Here is a 21,845-nt window from a genome sequence, read left to right as displayed (position 1 = left end):
TGGCTCATAAGTGTTTTTGTCACTAATGCCAAAGGGGGAGATTGTTGGAATAATGATACATTTGTCATTAGTTACAACACTTATTTGATTCTGAATGCTTACCGAGTTCATCACTCAGTTTAGAGTTCATACCGAGCATTCATTGGTTACCAAGTATGTTCACCAGTGTTTACCGAGTTAGGAAGGTAAACAAAGGTTTTAGTGTTTACCGAGTCAGAAAGGTAAACAAAGGTTTTGGTGTTTACCGAGTCAAAAAGGTAAATGAAGGTTTTAATGTTTACCGAGTTAGAAAGGTAAACAAAGGATTTAGTGTTTACCAAGTCAGGAAGGTAAACAAAGGATTTAGTATTTACCGAGTCAGGAAGGTAAATGAAGGTTTCAGTGATTACCAAGACAGAAAGGTAAAAGAAGTATTCAGTGCTTACCAAGTGAATCGAAGGAGTTAGTTTCTACCGAGTGACACAATGTTTACCGAGTCACCAATGGTTACCAAGTTCCAAGCTACTCAAAGTGATTAGTATGGACCAAGCCCGTACCTCTACCGAGTGCATGATGATGTTGTGTAATGTAGTGGATGCCGAGTGTCAGAAGGTCACTGAGTGAGTTTGAGGAACCTGAGTTTTCTACTATCTGGCCGACTCAGTAATGTTTTGTCCACTTGTGTTTGGCTGACCTTGTTGCTATAAATATTGGAATGGTATATATGTAATGTATTGTGCCATTTGCAATATAGAAATGATGAAGAGAAGTAACAGTGAAGTAAGAGAGAATTGAAAGAGAATCAGCAGCGGAGTATTCAACAAGGTTATCAAGGAGCAGCAAAGATATATCCATCACATCAAGTGATCAGTACATAAGATCTAATCAGCAAACCAGTTGCAAGCAGATCCACTACTTCATCCTAACAGGTGAATTAGTTTTGTAAATCCTTTAACAGGGTAGACTTAACACTCTTTTGTAAATCTCCTAATAGAGTGCATACTTCATTGTATGTTTGTAAATCCTCTAACAAGGTGGATCTAGTAGTCCTACTTGCTCCTAATAGGGCAGATCACCAGAAGTGATTATTGTAAGCCTTAACTGACCAACTTTATACTGCAGTATTGAAGTTTCGTGGGCATCATCCCCACCCCAGTTTTACTTTCAATTTGAAAGGTTTCTGGGTCACCAAATCAGTGTGTTAATCTTTTCATGCATACAGTAAAGTAGATGAATGAATGGTGAATTTGTTATTATGCTAAATTGGTTTAAATTTTAAAGTTTACTAATTCACCCCTCCCCTCTCAGTAACCTTGTTAGTCCTGAATATTTCCAACATGTCCTCGGTAATCCAAAAACAAAATCCATGCCACTAGTACATTAGGCCTCCATTTTCAACCAAAATTTTTGACCAAAGGCCTATTTGGGTTGTTAAATTCATTTTTTTTTAAAAATGGGCCCAATATGGTCAAAATTTTGACCAAATTTTGACTATGGTAAAATTGTTTAAATTTTGACCTTCAGAACATAAGAAAAAAGGTCACGACAGTGTTAATTTTGTTTTGGGGCACATCGTGACTGCAATGGGCAGGAGTTTGGTACAGGGTCAACAGGAGAGGAGAAAGGAGGTAAGAATCTAGTCATTAGATATCATTCCAAGTTTGTTATCTATCAGAAAGTTGTAGAGGCAGATTCCAAAGCTATTCAACGCTTTTACATTTTCTCTTTCTCTTCTACTCATCGCAATTCAAAAAATAGAGCCACTGTTAATTATTTTAGGTCACAAAGTTGTTTTATAGATGATGTTTAGGTTCAGGGTTAGCATATATTTAAGTGCAAGGGTAAAGCTGTGGAAAATTTATATTTCTAATATAATGCACTATTCATTTTTTGTATTTCTTTTGCATTCAGGGAATCTCAAGATGTCTTGGTGTTGGAAAACTCTAGATTGGAAACAAAGAATGTAATATGCCATAGTTGCTCCCATTTTATTTTTCACTCAAATTAGTAGCATTACCTCTGATAGAATTTGATCCAGACCCATTCACACAGGTTTGTGGCCATTTTACTATAGATTTCTTTGCAAGACATTAAACAAGAACTCAATCTTTGGGAGGATTGATATATTGTAGAAAATTTGTATCTGCATTCCTTTTCTCTTCATTCCAATAGTTTATTTTCTTTTTTTCAGTATGGCTTGCATCCACAACATGACCTTGTTGTGTTAGGAGTCTTTTTCACTACTTTATTTAATGAAGAAAGGAAGCTTAGCTTGCAAGTTTTCAAAAGAACTTCATTGTAGAGTTTGGAGCCCCAGCAATGTAAATACTATGAGGAAACTATACGAGATGCATTGTTATAAGTTATACAAGCTTTCCTAGTGCAATCTAGAAGTGCCATTTTAAGGAACTATTTCTCTAAAATAGAAAATGTAATGTAGTGATTCTAGCCATGACGTGCAGATGGGTATGCTTGTGTAGGAGAAAAGAGCAAAAGAAAAGAAGCAATTTGCTTTATCATCTCTGGCTAAAGACAACGCTCATACTCTTGAAGCTATGTTATATTCTCTCATAGATAGTCCTTCTATAAATAATTATTCATTTTTTCCCTCATGCTTGTGCTTTGAATGATTAGGAGTAGCATGTATCTTGTTGATGTTTCAAACTACTGAAACTATCAAGCAACAAAATGCTTAATATCATAGTGAAATTACTCACACAATCTAGGGATTAGCCAATTCCCATATCAACTATATAAATGAATCACTATAACCCAACTTCAACAAAACCAAACAATGGTTTCCTACTCTTCTAGCTCTGCTAAACCAAGGTAGGTATACCTAGGGATAGTTCTAATGCAACTATGTATGAAATTATCTTAGTTTCATTATTATTCTCATCTGTTACCTTCACATACATACACAACTCACTTCAATTCTTCAATGCTCTCAAACTTATACACATCCCTTATCAGCAGATCTGGTCATAATTCTCCTAAAATTTACAAATATTCCTAGAAATAACAACTAACTAAGACTCAGGAATTAGATATAAATGAGTTGAGACCAGCATTTATAATTCTTGAATAGGATTGACATAATTTTTATTTTATAAGATGACTTGATATGCAGCAGTAGAATTCATTCTTGTTTACTTCTGATTTATAGGACCACTGCCTTATCCATTGGACAAGAAATTGACTATTGGCAGGAGATCTAATTCAAATAACTTGTATAAGAATTAATCAACTGTAATCACCCATCTCCATTATTATGCAATATCCCTTTTATGAACTCATAAACCCTACTAATTTACTGAAGCATTTATATAATTGTTTGAATTAAAAGCAACAATAAAACTAGCATACAACCCATCCAGACTGCATTCAGCCAAATAAACCTTATTTAAATGACTTCAAAGTAAACAAACCCATAAACTGGAGACAGAAATTGATGACACAGATATAGTGTAAATACCCTGTTGTATTATCCTTTTCATATGACTAATACAATAACCAATTGAATGCCCAGAATAGATTGCCATTTCTATCATTTCAATTTTCTTATTAGAAAGTACAATGGAAGCAAACTCAAAACCCCTGCATACTATTGGACCAACTATATATGTACTCTTCTTGAAAGAAAAAAAAATTACACAAGTCTTGGACCATCACAATGCCTTGAAAACTCATTTATATAGATATGAGTTGCAACAAGCAAAGGGAAAATGTGATTGATAGGTGTCCAAGGAACAAAACATTACACAAAAGACAAAAAGGTCACAACAGAATGCCAGGCATATCAAATATTCTTTTAGGTAGGCTCGTTCCTATTATTTTTGTACTTATCAACTTTTGATTTGTCTCTCATTGTTTTGAATCCTCATAATATGTGGCTGGCAAGCTAGCCAATGAGGGGTGATCTTGTGATGCCTTCAAATCAATTCGTTCTTGTGGGTTTTCACTACTTTCACCTTGAGCAGGCACTATTTCCTTTTCACTTTCCTCTTCCTTCAATTCTGGTGCTGATGTGTCAATGACTTGCACCTCATCTTCTTGTTCCCTATCATTATCTGAACTACCTTCCTCCAACTGCTGGCCTGAAGGAATACCTACCATCCATGTGTTAAACTATATGTCATCTGGCCAGCTAAACCGCAAGATATCATCTTGTTTCTTTAATATATAATCAGACTCCTTTTCAAAACCAACAAATTCTTGCCTCAAAGAATCAAAAAATAACTGAACTTTAACCAATTCCTCTGTCGTGGTGGCCCACCACGCATGCCCCTTTTCATTAACAACTTTATTTATCCTTATGCAGAAAAGGTCATCCAGTTCTTTACTCCATTCATCCTTATTTTTCAATTGGTTCTTTCTATCCAAAGCACAAGGAAATAGATCAAATTTTTTATTCTTGTATTTATTCAAATAAGAAATAATTTTCAATTGCAAAGCAACTCTCCTGTCATCAAAATATATCAAGACATTAGCAATATCATATAAATTTTCAATATGGTCATTTCAAGACTTTGTAACTGAATAACATAAAAGGGTGATTCTTTTTCCCTTTTTCCCTACTTGTTAACAATAGGCTTGAGGATTTCATCATGGGTTTTCAGTTGCTCCCATATACTTATTACTCTTGCCAATTGATCAAAAAACAAGGGCCATTCAATCTTATCTACCAAATACATTAGGGATTTTCTAAAGTTATCGTCATATTGCATATTTAACTCTACATGTAAAGCCCATAGCTCTTTTTTTCTTCTTCAAAATCCTCAACTATATAATATTCTGGCCTTTGAGGTGTGTCTGGTAGTTCTACAAGGGGGGTGGATTTAAAAGGTTCCACCAGAGGATGGGGGTATGTTATTCTTGGCCTTGTGGAATTCCCCATTAGCTTATTTTCAAGTTCAATTCTCCTTTTTACCTCCCTATTATAGGGCTCAAGAAGTGTTTCATATTTACCCTGTAACTCAAACATGGCCTATTCCTCCTTCTTTGCAGTATTCAAAAGAAACTTGGAAGATTCCACATTCCAAGATGCTACCTACACATGTGAGGTATCAGCAACTCTTCTCACAATTAAGCTTCCCATCAAGCCAAAGTCATCTGACTGTGATGATGTGGGTCTAGATCCTCTTCTCAGTGACCAACTGACCAATGTAACTTGATCTTCAACAAATGTAGTACCTTGAAAGTTCTCTTTATTCTGGTCTTGCAAAGTCAATTTATTTGAAACAGAACTAAAAATTAAAGCATCAGCAATATCCCAATTTGGGAACAATAAAATGTTAGATGCCTTTTCCTCCCTTCCTTAGGGCTTATATTCTGCAATTCTTTTATCATTTCTTCTTTAGTTTTCTTCTGAATGGAAGTTTCATCCATTTCTAGATGCTCTGTTTTCATCTTTTTACATTTCTCCTCAAAAATGTTCATGTTTGCCCTCCATGCAAACTACTGAAAAGCCCTAGATTTAACAAAACTATCATTAGTCAAAAAATTATGACTTGCCTACTCTAACACAAGGTCCATTTCCCTGCCACTATAATTTGCTACAGTTAGATCCAAACTTGGGAGGGAAGGTTCTGGAGGGTTACCCTCATCTAATTCTGCTTGAGTAATAAAAATACCTCCCTGTGATCCCATCTGTTCGATCTGTTCACCAGTGATTTGTTCTTCTCCAATCCTTAGAGGGGACTAAGTGGGCAAATATTCCTCAACTTGAGGCTTTTCTTTTGTTATTACCTTCTACCTCTTAAGACTAGGCTCATCAAGTCTCTCCTCTTGGGCTATACTAGTGGATCCTTTTATTTGTTTGCCCTTATCTATAGGAACCCTTTTATTCTGAATTATAGTATACCCACGCCTCTTTTGTACAATTATTTTACCAGCTCCCACATTTGGGGTGAAAGCCAATCTCCTTATGACCTCTCTGGCCTTATCAAGATAGGAATCAATAAAAATTTGTTTCTTTTCATTCATGACTTCCATTATTTTAGGGAAGGTATTCACGAGTTTACTTATTTTGTCAACCTCTGTAACAGCATTATCTAAAGGATCATATTTATTATCAAAACAATGAATGAGTTCTAAGACTCAAGAATAAACTCTCCACTTTTCCTTTTTAGTTTCCTGCTCTTGCAATGAGAATTCATTCCTTATAATGTCCTCTAGATAATAAGAATCGTGCTTGACCGGTCCCAACTTGATTCTATGCCTCAACATCTGATTGAAAAATCCCTTAGAATCACAAAAATGGGGATGAGAGACAGCCATCATATACTACTCCAAAATTTTATGCAAAAAGAGCCATCCCCCTTTTGTAATCACAAACTGATGAGCCACTATGCAGGTAGGGAAAATTGACCCTAATTGCCTTTTCAACAAAAACATTTTTTCAACTCCCCCTAACTACCATAAAACTTCAGCCACTCCTACCTTCAAAGGTACTTGGTAAGGAAAAACATGAGGACTCCCTTTAAAACCATATATTCTGAAAATAGTAGAAATAGAGTAAGGGATGATATCTCCCCAATTATGTGAAACTTTCAAGTCATGGGGGTTATCCATAGACCTAATGAGACTCATTAGTTCTTTAGGGATTCTAGGATTGTCACTCAATATAAGGCACCTCATCTTAGAAGCAAAATATCTATCAAATCTGACAAAACTAACATTACTTGCATCCCAAGTCATATCTACACTCCACAATTGGACCGACAGTATTTCCCCATTCTCCTCTCTGTTTAGTTCCATCTCATTACCAAAATATGTCACTCCTTTGAACAAAAACATATGCATTAATAGAGAGTAGTGACCAATAGTTTTTTCCACCTTGGCCTTCGTAATCCCAACTAAACCAATGTGAATTTCTTCAGCCAAAAAGGAAACAAAATCAAAAATAACATCTACACCGAAGTAAGCAATTTGAACCATCGTATACATGAAACCAATGGGCATAAGTTCTTTCTCATCTTCACCAAAAACTTGGCATAAGGTCCTGTATATCTCTACAGCCCAGGAAGTAAAAAGACTCTTCTTAAAAGGCTCTCTAGAGGCTACAGTAATTATTGGAAAAGTTCCTATTGTACCAATATGTGCCCTCAGTGCACCTCCCTTGATTACATCCTTCTTTGCTTTATATAATTTATTCTCTAATTCTAGCAAATTGATTTGCATATGGTAATCTAATAATGGTTCCAGGTGAAAAACCTCTCTAATTTCTTTAGGAGTAATTGAGACCAGAGTCACACCATCCTTTCTTCTTACAACCCTAATGGCTTGGTCATAATTCTTAGCAATGGCTTCAAGCAAATCATAATCCATGAAAACACTTGGGACTACTAACTTTCCCAAATCAAAATTCAAGACATTAGCATGCGGGGCAAACAACTTCCTTTCTAAAAACCATTTTTTAAATAGGATAAGACTAGTTTGAGTAGTTGTTTCATCCCTTACCCAATTCCCCTTGTCATATAGGCCATTTGCAATTTTAAGCCTAGGGTTTAAGGAAATCAATTTTTTAATTTGTGCAGGCTCTACAGTAGACTCTAGGAGCAATTCTAATAAATCATCATGGGCATTCCTATCCATATAGTTAATTTGCCCAGAAAATGGCTTCTTAGGAGGCATTTTGATAGTATTGAGAGAATTGGAATGCCACATAGGTTATAGTATGAGTACTTACTTGACTTGCTAAACTTGTTCTTCTTTGAACCTATTTAATTGATCTCGAACAACTGAGGAATAGTTTTCACATTCTTACCAAGCTTAGCATGATGAAATCAATATGCTCTTGTGCTCAGGAAATTTGCAATCTTTGTTTGCATGGGACTGGAATTAATGAAAATCTCTTGTAGTATATTTTTTTTTCCACTCACGAAGCTTTCATTTATCATAAATGCGCAAGACAAAAAAATAGAGTGGTGTCACATTTTCTTCTTTAAACTTACACCGTTGAGCCATGAAAAATCCTACGACTTGGGAATGACAACTAAGCTGACTCAGCTTTCTTCTTAACACATTGGCAGTCAAACCAATGAAATACCTCCATCTGTACTTTCCTTCAAGGCTGACACTTCAAACTGGGCTAATGGATGACCATCAACATGTGTCATCAACTCGCTAACTCATTATACATAACTCTCGAGCACCTTTCCACAGTGAGCTAGCGATAACCATTGATCTTAATTTAATCGTGTGGCAAATAATTGAAACAACCTTTAAGAACACAATGGTAGATCCCTTGCTCATTAACTTGCTATACTTATTTATTGCACATCTCCTCATAGCAAGTTAACGAGCGTCATCGATCTAGATTTGATCTTGCAGTTAGTAATTTACTACAATATTAATGGGCCACCACTTTCCAACTCACTATACATAACTTCCAAGCACTTCTTCATAGCGAGCTAACAATGGCCTTTGATCCTGGCTCGATCTCATGATCAAAAATCTTTGTACTTTATACACGGGAAGTGGGTCCATGATACCACTATCACTGAGCTAGCTCAACACACTGGCACATATATATATATTTTAATCTCTTGATGACATCACGTGTCTTGGGCCTCACCGTGTTTATGACTTTCAGGTGGGTCGGTATGTCGCTACTGGCAAAAAAACCAACAATCAAACTAGCGACATGGCAAACTCTGACGAATCAAAGTTTTCTAGCTCAAAGATATTTCAATAGGACACCACCATGTAATTTGATCTACACAACTCAGCCTTATCACGTCACTCATTCGAGGCCCACCTTTGAGCATTTTTCAATTACATTACCATTTTCTAAGCAATCGCTACATCGCTACCGGCATAAAAACCACAAATTTGGCTAGCAATATGGTGAGTTCCGATAAGCACTTTAAAAACAATGCCCAAAAAAAGAAACTACAAAAGACAATAACCTGCAGAAGGACAAAAGTGAAACGTGCACCATATCTTCCTTGGGATCCTAAAAATTACTTCTGATCTCAGAACGACGTCGTCTTTGGAAAATCTAGGCATTCGGTATATCGGCACTAACAAGTCACAAGTGTTTTCAGTTAGTGACTTGGCGAATTGCCAGATAAAATTAAACTCCAATGACACCACTTGCAAATATTTCCATGTGCCTTTCTTCTTGAAACTGACATAGTACATGGTCAATAGATCTTCCTGCCAACACATTTTATGGCATCGGACTCCACTTTTTAGTATCACACATATTTCTCTGATGGTCGCTACCTCGCTATGCGTAACATACGAGCATCTTTCCATAGCAAACATGTGACAACCGTAGATTCAAATCAAATTAGAGGACAAGATTAAAACCCCTTTTTCAAAAGACTTGACAACAATGATCAAGCAGGTGGGAAAAGAATATTCGCTCCTTGTTGTTTGTTTTTTTTTTTTTTTAAATTTTTGCGCCAAGAAAAACTTAAAAGGACAAACCTAAGGCTTTTCATAGATTTTTCAAAGGTATCAAAATATACTATGCCAAAACCTAAAGCCCTATGACTTATTAGAAACTTCTCATTTGATTTTTTTATGATCCTACGAAAATTTGATTTCCAAAAAATCAGACCAACATATGTGATGTACTCATTAAAAGATATTTTGTCCTTAATTGAGGGATCATTTCTGTACAATTTAATGAGAATAACACACAAATTGTATTGCACATTTATTTGCTAGATGTTGGGTACATTGATTTGACATAATAAATTAGTGGTTGCTAGTTCTGAGAGATTCAAACTTATGAAAAAAATTCTAGAAAACATTTTTACTATCCAACATAGTTAACCTGAGAAACCAGCAACTCCATGGATATATCCACACAACCTCTGTAAGTTGTTTATATGCATAGCTATGGGTATTCTGTTTAATTTTTCAAACTTAGTGCCATCGACTTAAGTAGTCCTTGATATGTTCTACTTATAAATCAGTGAGTCACTACTGATATGTAAGACATGGAAACAAATAGATTCTTATTATGGGCTGGCATATTTATTGCTCTTGGGCACTAACATACTGTAGATCTTTACTTTTGCATTAGAAACCTTGTGACTGTTAAGTAGTACAAACTTAATAATTTTACTACCTGGATCAGTGGGATCAAGAATGCTTTTGAGCATAGATCTAGGGCATTTCTTGATTTCCAACTCTTCAACTATTTTTTGTCAAATTTTCACATAACTCTTGTGTCACTTCCAATCCTCCAGGAAAATTCCTGTTTACTTTGCATTCTTGTGCTGTAACTTTTTAAGCTAAGCCAAAGCTTTTTGATGTCTGGGTTTCAGGCTTGCATGCTTATCTATTTAGTGAGATACATTATATGATCTTTTTCCTGTTGACATGATGAATTTTGAAGAATGCACTAGTTTAGGTCTAGCCCTTTTTCATACTTCATTCTTGCATTTGTAGAAATGTTTCTTTCATATAGTTACTTGAATTTGTAATAGTAGCTTGGATAGTTATGGACATTTCAATCTGTAAAATATATACCCCCACTTGGGTCTACTCATAATGTCATCATTCTAGAAAGTTAATTTACAGAAAGGTAGTGCATTGTAACATTGAGAGGCCTTAGTTTTATTTGTTGTTTTAATATAGAATTGCAAATAAACAATAGCTTGGGAATAGTAAATAGTTTCTAGCTATTGCTTCCAAGTTCAATGACCCTTCTCATGTTTGTAGTTGTATCTAATTCCAAGCGCTGCCCCATAAACAATGATGTAATTTCCACATTTGAGTAGTATCTGTCTTTTTCCATAAGATAGTCATCCCCCAACATAATGGACACTTTATACACGATTTCATTTGTTTTGAATTTCATTTTTTTCAATCTATTCTAGGAAAATTTCCCCAAAAATACAATCATTACTTTTGTGGCCCAAAGAGAGAAATTTACCAACATTGTCAGTGGAAAGGTGGTATTCACTAGCCACCTCCAAGCATCCAAAAGCACCTTTGAATGTGGTATCCCTTTTGAGATCACAATTTCTTCCACACAAGATATCTACCACTCTGTAGAGGATTATGAGCGATGCATTTTTGAGTTTGTATTTGACTTGTGTACTTGCCTGTCTTCTCACCAATCCTTGGCACTGATTTTCCTTAGGTCCATGAAGGTCATTGCATTGCATGCATGCGATCCTTTGATTCATTGAAGAGAAAATTTATATTGCACTACATATCATCACACTTACCCAAAAAATTTGAGCCAAACATTTGATTATCTACATTGAAAGTCATTGTCCACTTCATAATCTTAGCAAGAAGAACACCATAAGCACTTGTGAACCAAGTATTTATGATGAAGCAAGAAGGAAAGAAAAATGAAAAAATGTGTTGAGTTGAGAGATAGACATTGGAAAGAAAGCCATTGATTATAAAAACTATTAAGATCAAGTTTAAAAATAATGTTTTAATTGACAAGCACAAAGCAAGATTAGTAGCTAAAGAGCAACAAATTTTCCTTGTACATCCGTGCACTATCTCCTTAGCATCTTTGCAATAACCACATGATCGATGATCACCAAATAGTGCCAACATACTATGTGGAAAGGCCCTTTCTATATCATATTTCAATGCAAGAATTTGTCAAACAATGGCACTTTGAGGGGACAATGATCATCTTCAACTGTGTGACTTTGGCTCATTGCTTCAAATTTCTTAGAGGATATAGAAACTTACTGACTATAAACAATAGGTATGTTCTTAGAAAAAAAAACTCATACTCATTGTAAACAATAGGTATGGACTTAATGCATAATTCATGAGTTGTGGTTCATAAAAACCCATACTCATCAGCTGGAATTGTTTTTTTAATACCCAATGCATTAAGGTGATGCTTACAATTTGAATTCATAACAACTATTTCTCATCAACTTAAATTTTTTGTTTAGTACCCATTGCATTGACGTGACACTTACAAGGTTGAAGTATTGCAACTTCCTAGAAGGTCTGCCTACTCAATTCCATGATGATCCAACTTTCCTTGATCCTTGGGAGAATGATGCAGGAGCATCAAGGTCAAGGTTGAAGGCATGAGAAGACATTAAGGTCTCAAGATAACGAACATGACAATGTTAGAATAGTTGATGTAATAAGACCCTGTGAAAGTCCTTTTTGATATGTTTGTAATCATTTTAGTTACATTTGAAAACATTAATTAAAAAAAACCATATGTGTAGATATAAACATCAATCACAACATGTCCCATTTATTTGTAGGTATATTTTCTTGTGAAGAAAGACCACACCTGATAATATGAACCCAGAACAAAATAATGAGACAATGGCTACATTGTGGGCTCAATTTTGAAGAAAACCTGATAAATGTTATTGTCCTTGCAAAAAGTGTAAGGGCTTAAATAATCAAAGAATTCTAATCACAATAGCCTAGAGTCATTGTAGGAAATATGGTCATGTTGAAGGGGGCCATGATTTTCATCCATTGCTGAATGTGGATTTCCTACTAGAGGAACATGGAGGTGTGAATATCCAAGATGAGGATAACTTTCCCATGGAAGAAGATGATAATGTGCCAAAGGACATGATTGAAGAAGATGGTATTGAGGCAAGTGATGAAGAGGCTCACAATGATGGTACTAGAAAATCTAATAATAATGATAAAGATGGTCTTGATATACCTTTACTTGAGAAGGCATACGATCCCTTATACGAAGGCTCCCAAACAACTCTACTGTCGGCTATAGTGTTGTTGGTGAACTTAAAGGTTATGAATAGTATATCCAATGTAGCAATATCATGTATGCTAAGGTGTGTCATTTTTTTCATCTTCAATGTTAGCATACAATTACTATTCATTACATTAATAATGCATATTTGTTGTTGTAGGTTGATTAGTGAGTTTTTGTTACCACCATCAAACAGTTTTCCTCGTTCGTACCGAGAATTATCTAACATTATGGATCAGTTTGGAATGAAGTATCAAACAATACATGCATGTCCCAATGATCACATTCTATATCATAAACAACATGAATTTGCAACAGAATGCCCTAATTGTCATGTTAGTAGATATCGGTCAGATCAAATAACAAAAAAAGTGCCTCATAAGGTTCTTCGGTACATTCCCATTATTCCACATCTTGAATGGTTATTCAGGTGCACTAGCTTGGCAAAATTTATGGATTACCATGCATGCAATAGAAGTCAAAATGACATTATGTGAATGCCTGCCAATGGTTCTGCATTTAAAGAGATAGAAGAAACATGGTCACACTTTAAAGAAGAACCTCGTAATCTGAAACTTTCATTGGCAACAGACGATGTCAATCCATATGGAGATATGAGATCTATTTATTCAGTATGGCCTATTTTTATTATTAAAAATAACATTCCTCCTTGGATATCCATAAAGAGGGAGCACATAATGTTGTGAATGATTGTGCCAGGTATTTTTTTATTTTATAGTTATCTAAATTAATTTATAAATAGTGCATGAAAATGGTTATAATAATTACATAATGTTTATGTTCATTTAATTGCTAGGTAAGAACCAAGTTAAAGATATGAACATGTATATTGAGCCCCTAATTGATGAGTTGTTGAAGTTATGGAATGGCATCACTATGTATGACATCTCTAGATCGATAGGACATCCACAATTTCAATTCCATGCAATGCTTGTATGTACAATACATGATGCCCTTGGGCTAACTCATTTTTTTGGTATTTTATATTGTTAAGATTACATATTTTTGGTATGTTATAGTGCTTACACATTACTATCAAATGCTTAAGTTGCGCATGATCATTGTACATGATCCAATTATACATGATCTTTTAGGTCTTCAGACAAAAGCAAATTTTGCATGTCCAGTTTGTGGTTTGAAGATGAAATGTCATCGTTTGAAAAGTTTAGGAAAGTAGGTGTTTGATGAGTTTAGACACTTTCTCCACCATAATCATAAGTATCAAATTGTCGAAAAACATCTTTTCAATGGGAAAGAAGAGACATCATTAAGGCCACGAAGAATGACACCTCATTTATGGAAGTTGGAATATGATCGACTAAATCATCGAGGTAATGTCCAATTTTTCATCCGAAGTTTACAATTTGTATTTTGATATTTTCTTATATTTACTAATGTTGTAACTGATGCTCATGAAGGTCATCAAGACATCAATGACCAACTTCCTAGAGGAATGAAAAGTTATCCTACTCAATTTAGTAGGTTACCATACTACAAGGATCTCCCAATCGCACATTTGTTTGATGCCATGCATATTGGAAAGAATGTAACAGAGACACTATGGAAAATGTTGGATGGAAGGCATGATAGAGAACAAATTGCTAAAATTTGTACTGATATTCATGAATCTAATCATGCACTAAAAATTTTCATTGAATCAAATAGGAATGGAGATCGCATGAATACAAGTGCCCTTCCTTGGTTATTAATAGAGTAACAATGTGATGCATTAAAAGAAGTCATAAAAAAAACAAAATTTCTAATAGGATTTGCTACAAATATAAGCACTCTTCTATCAAAGAAAGGTGATTTTGGGCCAGGGTTGAAGACACATGATTGGCATACCTTCCTCAAGGTAAGACATGTTTTCTATTTACAATATATTTGTAAGATTGAATGTAGTACCAGTTACATTATTTAATAATATATTGAAATGATCATTTTTTAATGATTGATGTTCATCCTACCTCTATCCCTTCCACAACAGTTTGACAATAGTATTAAACAAGTTATATATGATCTTGGAAAATACATGAGGTTAGAAGAGTGTTTTTTCTTAGATTTGTAGCTTTTTATTTGAAATCTATTGTATAATTTTATTTGAAATCTCCTCTATGTGTTTTTGCGTGTTGAATCTCATTTAGGTGGTTATCATCTAAAGAAATTGATAAAAAAGATATTAAATATTGGAAGAGAAAAATTTCCACAACTTATGTGTGAAATGAAAAAGTATTTACCTCCAACATTTTTCAATGTTGAAGAACACTACCTCATACATCAAGTTGAGGAGATTGAATTGTGTGGACCTGTACAAGCTAGATCAATGTGGATGGTTGAGAGACACTTGAAATTTATGAAAGGCTTGGTTCAATAAAGAGAACATCCTGAGGGTTCTATGATAGAAGGATATATGATATACCAGACCATGGTGTATATCAGTGAATATCTTCCAAAGTTTGCAGCAGGTATCCATGTAGATCACATTTGGGATCCCAATTGTAATGACAAATTCAAAAGGGAGTACTTGATGGGGAAAGGTAGATTGAGGAGAGTGAGAGGTAATTATAAGTTTTTTTTTGTAATTTAACAATTCTTATCCATCATCAATATATATATATAAGTTCTTTCTAACTGGTGTAATTGTCTTCTTTATAGTTGGTCGTGAGTGGGATGCACTACACTTGTACATTGCAAACAATCTTGATTGGATAACAATGTGGATTGAACAATCTCAAGAAAATGGTTTCTCATTAACATGGGATGATGTTGCATTGTTGGTTAAAGAAGCTCATCGTAATGGAGATCCCAATGTTACAACAATGGTACTTGATCTAATAAATGGCTTAAGAGATACAAAGGTATGCATAAGATTACTAATCATGAGACATAAGTTTAATATCAACTCATAGATCAATGAGAAAATTCTTGACATGTTTGAATAATTTTAGGTCAAACACCACAAAGCTATGTACTACTATGGCTATAAATTTTGCACAAAAAAGTTAGATGAAACAAAGAAAACATGTGATTCTAGGATAAGTGTTGTCTTCACAGTAACCAATATTTCATCTAGAACTGACATACATTCTCAACAATCTAAAAATTGATACTATGGCATTTCAGATGATATACTTGAGTGTGACTTTGATTCATTCAAAATAGTTCTATTTTTCATCAAATGGTTTAGGTTATGACTGAATCAAAATGATCTCGATAGGACTGTTATTGAACATGATAGTGGATTTACTATGATTAATACAAGGTCATTTGAGCCAGTCGGAGATGAGCCCTATGTTCTTCCAAGTCAATGTGAGCAAGTGTTTTACTTTGGTGTTTCAGACAAACTAGGTTGGTCATTTTTCGTTAGACATGACCCAAGAGGAAGGCCAATAAAGTATAATGTGATTGAAGAAGAAGATATTGAAGAAGTACAAGAGGAGATAAATGATTATCAAGAATGATAGTTACCTAGTGATGAAGAAGAAGAAGATGGTGATGATTTTATTCATGCTAACGATAATGGTGATAATGATGATGATGATGTTGATGACGATCATGATCATGGTGATGAAGATGGTGATGATCATGGCGATGATGGTCATGATGATGATAGTGATCAAGAGGATGATAATGGTGATGAAGATGGTGGTGGTGACGACGATGATCAAAGTGACAAGTTCGATGATGATGATGATGGTGATGATGATGACATGGATGAAGATCATGATGATCAATGAAATCTTCAGATACAATCAATGTCAACTATGATAAGGTCTTGTATGACCAAATATTTCTTTCCAAACCATATGTGCACATATAAACATTAAGTAGAACATGTCAAATATTTTTAAAGATATAAACATTAGTTATGCTAAATTTTTTAACTTAAGAAAAATGATTTACATATACAATCTACTTTATTATTAATATTTTTTTTGGTATGTCTATTACTTTAATTTCATTGCTGATTTCTAAGACTTACTAATTTTTTTCACAGGGTGATATGGATGCACCATCTCGGGCACCTTCAATAGAGGTAAACATTAATTATTGTAAATTTTAATGTTAATATAGAAACAAATGTCCTATTATTATGTTCTTTTCTTTATGGATTTGGAGTTATTTTGATGAAAGTATACGAATATTTGATGTCACAAATGATAGGAAAAAGCTACAATGATCGCTAATCAAATGCAATCTGAAATACAGGCATCATATCTACATAGCATTGGCCTTAGTAGTGACCCTATATTCATCACCCAATAAATTATGCAAAGATACACTAATAAGCTTGTTAAAATTATCATCAAGGGTGATAGAAGTGAGGAGAAAGAGGCACTGAGAATAGAATTGGACCGCAAAATCCAAACTTTGAAAGTAAGTAGTAATAGAAGTTCAATAAATATTAATCTTTTATAGTATCTTATGGATCATGATCTCTAATTTTATGTGTTCTTGTATAGACATATGTGCCAGTTGCGAGGTCACATGGTGAACATGGTCAAGATTGTTGCATAGTACCTTCATGTAAGTAACACTTTGTTTGTTTTGATCAACATTATAACACTTACCTTTTTTTTGTGGATGTTTCTCGCTAGTATCCCATTTGATATTTATCCATTGCAAATGTATTTTCTAGCAATATTCTATTCTTTAGCTCATGATGAAGTGCAGACTCCTCCTTCGGTTGGTGATCCACTATTATCTACTACATTGTCAGCAACAAGGACCATGCAAACATCATCATCTATGCCCAATAGAATTGGTCAAACCTTGTTTTGCTATATTTTGTAATGTCTTTCTACAAGTTGATGAACAACAAAGTAACATATTAGTGCTTAACTGATGTCTACAGAAGCTTGCATACACACAAACACATTCATACACACACCATGCATACATACATACATACATATATATATAGCCACACATAGAGAGACATGGACATAGGCAGGAAGGTAGCCCAATAGAGAGCAGTAAAACTAAAGCTGATCCATTTCCTAGAGTAGTTCGTGTGATTAGTACTGGTTCATATGGAGGGACATTGTTGCTGAATAAGAAAACTATGTTTCCATTAAGAGAACGAAAGCTTCTAGGTGCTTTAAAATTTATATTATTTATAGTGTAAATTTAGTTTAATTTTACACTACTCATTTTGGACTGATAAATCCTTTATGTTTTTGTAGGTAATAATGCTTTCTTTGAAAATCTTTTTCATATGACATTGAGACTATTTGGACCCACCATACATAAAAGGTACGTAGTTTCATATCATTGCTACATAATTTTTGTTTTCTTCTATTTATTGTAATATATTAAACTTATTAATCTGACAATCTATTTGTTTTTAAAAAGGTAGAATTTACAAGTTGTGGAATTAAAAAATCAGCTAATTGCATCCATTGAGGAGAAATTTGGGAAAAACATTTTTGACACTGGCCTACTTCTGAAAAGAGCAGCAAAGCATATAAAGATTGTGAGGGATCAATATAGAAGGGCTCTTAAGGATAACCCAAAGTATGACTATCCTCCTATGATTCCACCGATGGAGTCGAATGAAATAATAGAAGATGCAATGGAGAAAAGACTATGTGAGGATAGAGATAATGAAGCAGCGCAAGGAAAAAAGAGGTATGGCATTATAGTATTAAGTACATTGTAATCATCAGGGTAAACTTTAAGAAAGCCACCTCTATAAAAAGATATAAAATATTGGCGAATATTTCATTATTTTGAAAAAACAAAATTATTTATATTGGCGAAACTCTCAATTTTTTATTCTAAATATGATTAATTTTGGGGATTATTTTTTAATCATAATCTTTTTTGTATAAAATATTGACGAATCTCAATAATAATAGGAAGTTCATTAATCACCATGGAATATTACAAATCAAAATTGAACATTTTTTTACCTTGTGGAATGTTATGAGAATCATTACATATACTTTAAATCAATAGTGAATAATAAATATTGGTGATATATCCCTAAATTAGCTAATAATTATGATAATTATTGGTTAGTTCAATTTAATTTCTCCAATAATATATTATATTTAGGTTACTCAAATCTATTCATGTAACGAATATTGTGGCGAATATTTGAGTTTAAATTTTTCAATAAAATAAATTATTGAGCGATTTTAAATATTCTAGAATTGAATTTTATAAAACTATGGCGGTTTAGGTTGTATCAAATCTTAAATTATTAGCCAAAATACTAGCCAAAAAATTCTAAAATTAGCCAATTTACGAATATTTGCCACTAAATTATACCCTAGTAATCATGCACTAATTATTGATATTTGTAAATATATAATCTAAGATGTTTGAAATTGTTCATAGATTGCAGGACACATCCGTGGCTACAAAAGCGGGAATAGAAAATGTTGACCAACACAAACTTGGCTCTAGTGGCTATACGAATCTGCAGTCTCGACTTGTAAGTAGAGCAATGAATTTTGTATTTTTTTTAATATAATGTTGCAAACAATTTTGTTTAATGAAACCATACATGGAAAACTGACGTTATCAAGAAAAAAAAAAAGGTCACAGATTTGAATGTGGAGGTCACAGAAGAAGATAGAAAATTTTCCTTGAAGGAAGGCTATAAAGTTGTGATTGCATGCCTACATGAAGAATTTGTATGCCTTGCCCAAGAATCCAGTTCACCAAATGATATCTCACAGGTAAATTGGTCAGATGAAAAGTAAATGAAATTAAATAGTTGAGAAGATTATTTTTTGGTATTAGTTTTAAACGTAAATTGACTACATAACAATGTGCATAACATTTTACTACAGCCTTCATATCCTACCACAGAACCTACTCTTGACAAAGGCCATGATGTGATAGTGGTGGAGATATTAATTTGCTATTGGAAATTAATTATGCAATTATGAATACAATTTAACATCTTCAATTGGAATTTGACATGTATCCTTTTTTTGAATATTTCAGAGCATGTTGAACATCATGTTGAAGTAGTGGACCATGTTCCAAGTGTTCAACATGTTGATGTGGTGGCAGATCAAAATGTTAATGTAGATGATGTGGCATTGTCAGGTAAGAAAAATGCAATTTATGTTGTACTCGCACTTAATTACAAATTTGTAACAGTTAGAAAAAGAAGAAGAGTATGCCAATTTATCACATTCACTTGTTCTTGCAATAGAGCCCCCTTTAGTACAGCAACCTCCTGCTCCTCCAAAAAGAAGGAGCCATCCTAATTTGACATTACACATGCCAGAAGAGGAGGAGAATGAAGCAGATATGGATGCTCCTATGAACACTTTTCTTAAGAGAGCTCAAAAAAACAAAAAAAAAGAAATGATGTTTTAAAAATATTCTTTGATAAACCTTGTTGGATAATGAAAGAACTTTGTTTTAAGTAATTTTGTATGAATGATGCATATTAATAGCGATTTTTAGTTTATGTTAATGAATATTGTTATGTGTTAATGAAGTTTTGATTAGTATTATGTATTAATGAATTTTATATCATATTAATGAATGTTATGTGATTGTATTCATTGAATGTTATAGTTCATAAATGGATGAATGAATGAATGAAGTATGTAATTAAATGATAATGGGTACTTTAGATTAGTGTTAGGGGGAGGGGGGTGAGGCCAAATGAGCTTCCACCTTCACGTGGTTGGCCTTGTTAAGTAGAGAATATTATAGTATTCTTGAAACCAAGTGAAGCTCAAATTTGTTAACTCTTCAAACACACATCCCAATTCTCTTTAACAAGACTAAAGTTTTTTCACTTGTAATAGTCTCATTGCAATCATCTTTTGGTTCCTTGAACATATAGTTCTTGCTTAGTTTAAATCCCAATTATTAGATATTTTCCCACATTGGAGTTAGTTTGGCATAGAAACCTACATATTTTATTATATATATTTAGTCAACTGAAAGCAATGTAGAAAGCATTCACATAGTTGATGTCTAACAAAAGAAGACAAGATGCATATACTATTTAGCATGGAAATCCTTGTAGGTGAATTGTGTGTGTATGTAAACACACACACATATATGTATGTATGTATATAACTTCAAACAAATGTGTAGACTCAATTAGCAAGAGACACCAACCTCAAATCCTGCAATGTAGAAGGAACTGACCTTTGAAATGAAAAGTGTTTATAATGTAGGTAGATTTGCCTTAGATCTCCTTCGAGGTCTTCAACAAATCTGCCTTGTACTTATGAATAATCCACCAAGATTTGAAATGGTGTTTTTCAATAAATGCTCTAAACTTGGAATATACCTTCATAAAAAAAATTCCTTAGATATGCTCATCATATTCAAAATAAGCCTTCACATGTCTGTTCACTTAGGTCTGATTTAGGTCTTCCACAAATTTGTCTTATAATTATGCTCTTGAATCTCTTAAAATCTTCTTTGTATTCAAACAATATTTAATGAATTGATTGATACAAATTTCGTCATACTTGAATCCAAATATCATTATCATTGTCAAACATAACACAGACATAAAATCATTTTGGTTATTCGCTTGTTATACAAGTTAGTCTTATGTTTTTGGTTTTCACAAGTCATGCACTTATGCATCTTTGGGATATCCACAAGCTATTAGAGATGTTTAGATGGTTCATGTCCTTCTTCTTTTTTTGTTGTTTGTAGGGTTTTTTCCATGAAGTCTAAGGACAGACATGTTGGATGTTTGTGATAGACATGTCCACCTATAAGAAAAGTATCAAATGTAGAAAAAATGCAAAGAAAAGCTTGTAAGGGTTTTAGGTATCTTTAGGCCTAGTAAAGCTTGTAAGGGTTTTAGGTGTCTTTGGAAGGGTTAGTGAAGTTATAAAACCTTTGAAAAGGTTAGTGAAATATATTAAAGGCATTTATGATTGTAAGTTGTCAAAGTTGACACTTTGTGTCAACTTAGACAACAAATTTCAGTTTATAACTAACTAGTAACAGTTAGATAGTTAGATAGCAGTGGTTTTTTACTATTGTTTGGTTATTTAGAAGGGATTTTTCAAGTGTTTGGGGGAGAAGTAGAGTTGGGGTGGTGATACAAGGTATTGTGAAAAAAATTTAATCGATAAAATAATATGGTTCTCTGTAATTCAGTCTCTATCCCATGGAATAGTGAGTTCCTATGATGTATCAAATGCATTTTGAC

This window comes from Cupressus sempervirens, chromosome 2, assembly GCF_028749045.1.
Source record: "Cupressus sempervirens isolate cs-2001-9-10 chromosome 2, ASM2874904v1, whole genome shotgun sequence".
Taxonomy (NCBI): Eukaryota; Viridiplantae; Streptophyta; class Pinopsida; order Cupressales; family Cupressaceae; genus Cupressus; species Cupressus sempervirens.
The sequence above is the reverse complement of the archived record's forward strand: the minus strand, read 5'-3'. Positions refer to the sequence as shown.